This window comes from Anomaloglossus baeobatrachus, unplaced genomic scaffold (assembly GCF_048569485.1).
Source record: "Anomaloglossus baeobatrachus isolate aAnoBae1 unplaced genomic scaffold, aAnoBae1.hap1 Scaffold_292, whole genome shotgun sequence".
Classification (NCBI taxonomy): Eukaryota; Metazoa; Chordata; class Amphibia; order Anura; family Aromobatidae; genus Anomaloglossus; species Anomaloglossus baeobatrachus.
The window spans coordinates 1-2,500 of record NW_027442369.1 but is presented as its reverse complement, the minus strand read 5'-3'; positions in this window follow the sequence as shown (position 1 = coordinate 2,500).

The following is a 2,500-nucleotide window of genomic DNA, read 5'->3' as shown; positions in this document are numbered from 1 at the left end:
GCTTCTGACATGGGGTCACATAGAACATATTCTAACTTATGGAGTGTATGAATCTAACCTAAGTAGATTTATGGGCCATGTGATGCTCCTCTGGGAATTTAAGTATATATAGAGTCTAAGCAGGAGGTCTGATTATGAAATGTCTGTGACAAGAGGTTGCAGCAATTTTCCAAAGAGGGGGTGGGGTTATGCAGATTTTCCATGAAGGGGTGGAGTTATGCAGATCATCCCATCTAATTCTCATATGGAAATCGCAATTTACCCCCAATAATACCTAGAAATGGAAGAGTAAGCTGACAACAGAAGTCGCCCTAAGCTTAATGTTCTGATAGCAGAAGACTATATAAACCCAACAGGTGTAAAGCATTCAATGTAAGGAATGTCTGGATACTGCCCACGTGTGCTGTACATGCCCTTCCATTGACATTTCCTTAAGGGATGTTTGGATATTGCCCACATGCCATCAGCATGCCCTTCCATATACATTACCTTAGGAAATGTCAGGATACTGCCATGTGCCACCCGTGCGCCCTTCCATGTACATTACCTTACTTTTACATTTCTCTCATAAAATATCCCCTTTAAGGGCCCAGTTGGTAAACCCTAAGTAATCTATGGTGTCAACAGACGTTCTAGGTCTACAGTGTGGACTGCAAAAAAATAAAATAAAAAGCAGCCAGACAACCCCATTGCCACATGGAATTAACAGGTTTTTCAATACATTTGTGGAAAAAAACAGCTGAAAATTGTGAAGTAGACGCCCATCATTCTTCAATTAATTATTACTTTTATTATAAGAATGACAGGATAGAAGTTGGCTTAACATTAACTTCCACAAAGATAGAAAAACACCCTTACAAATTTCTCATTACATTTTCTAAACTGCTCAAGTGCCACCAGCACCACCTTCCACGAGCATATCACTTGTCGGCCTTTACGCTAAGACCAAGTGTAGTAGAATGATACATTATACACACCGGGATTGATGTGTTTGTTAGTACGTTGGGTGGCTCATATAGTCATCCAGTGGAAACCATGGCCCACCAAGATGAAAGCCATTAGGCTGGTGAAGATTGAAGCCCAAAAAGCAAAGAGTTCCAGAATTGGTGACTCTGGGGGCCATAACTCACTAGGTGTTGGAAAATACTTTGGTTTTGGCACAAAGTACTTGATTTAATTTTTTGTTCTTTAAACACATGCCCTTTTCCGGTCCCTTAGAGATAAAATGGGCCCTTAGGTTCTCATCAACATCTTCCTTTTTGGAACCTTCTCAATATTTGCTTGGCTCCAAAGCTGAAATCTATCTCCAACTCACAACTGCAGCTCAACATCATCTAAGATTCTTAAGATAGAAAACAACTTTTCATCTCTGGAAAGCCCCATCATAATTATCTATATAAGATCTTTAACAAACAAATACAAACCAGGAACACACCACCACAACGACGACAAACAACCACAAACGCAACAAACAACAAGACCCAACAACAAACACATGTGAATGGCTTCTGACATGGGGTCTCATAGCACATGTTCTAACTTATGGAGTGTATGAATCTAACCTAAGTAGATTTATGGGCCATATGATGCTCCTCTGGGAATTTAAGTATATATAGAGTCTAAGCAGGAGATCTGATTATGAAATGTCTGTGACAAGAGGTTGCAGCAATTTTCCAAAGAGGGGGTGGGGTTATGCAGATTTTCCTTGAAGGGGTGGAGCTATGCAGATCATCCCTTCTAATTCTCATATGGAAATCGCAATTTACCCGCAATAATACCTAGAAATGGAAGAGTAAGCTGACAACAGAAGTCGCCCTAAGCTTAATGTTCTGATAGCAGAAGAGTATATAAACCCAACAGGTATAAAGCATTCAATGTAAGGAATGTCTGGATACTGCCCACGTGTGCTGTACATGCCCTTCCATAGACATTTCCTTAAGGGATGTTTGGATATTGCCCACATGCCATCAGCATGCCCTTCCATATACATTACCTTACTTTTGCATTTCTCTCATAAAATATCCTCTTTAAGGGCCCAGTTGGTAAGCCCTAAGTAATCTATGGTGTCAACAGACGTTCTAGGTCTACAGTGTGGACTGCAAAAAAATAAAATAAAAAACAGCCAGACAACCCCATTGCCACATGGAATTAACAGGTTTTTCAATACATTTGTGGAAACAAACAGCTGCAAATTGTGAAGTAGACGCCCATCATTCTTCAATTATTACTTTTATTATAAGAATGACAGGATAGAAGTTGGCTTAACATTAACTTCCACAAAGATAGAAAAACACCCTTACAAATTTCTCATTACATTTTCTAAACTGCTCAAGTGCCACCAGCACCACCTTCCACGAGCATATCACTTGTCGGCCTTTACGCTAAGACCAAGTGTAGTAGAATGATACATTATACACACCGGAATTGATGTGTTTGTTAGTACGTTGGGTGGCTCATATAGTCATCCAGTGGAAACCATGGCCCACCAAGATGAAAGCCA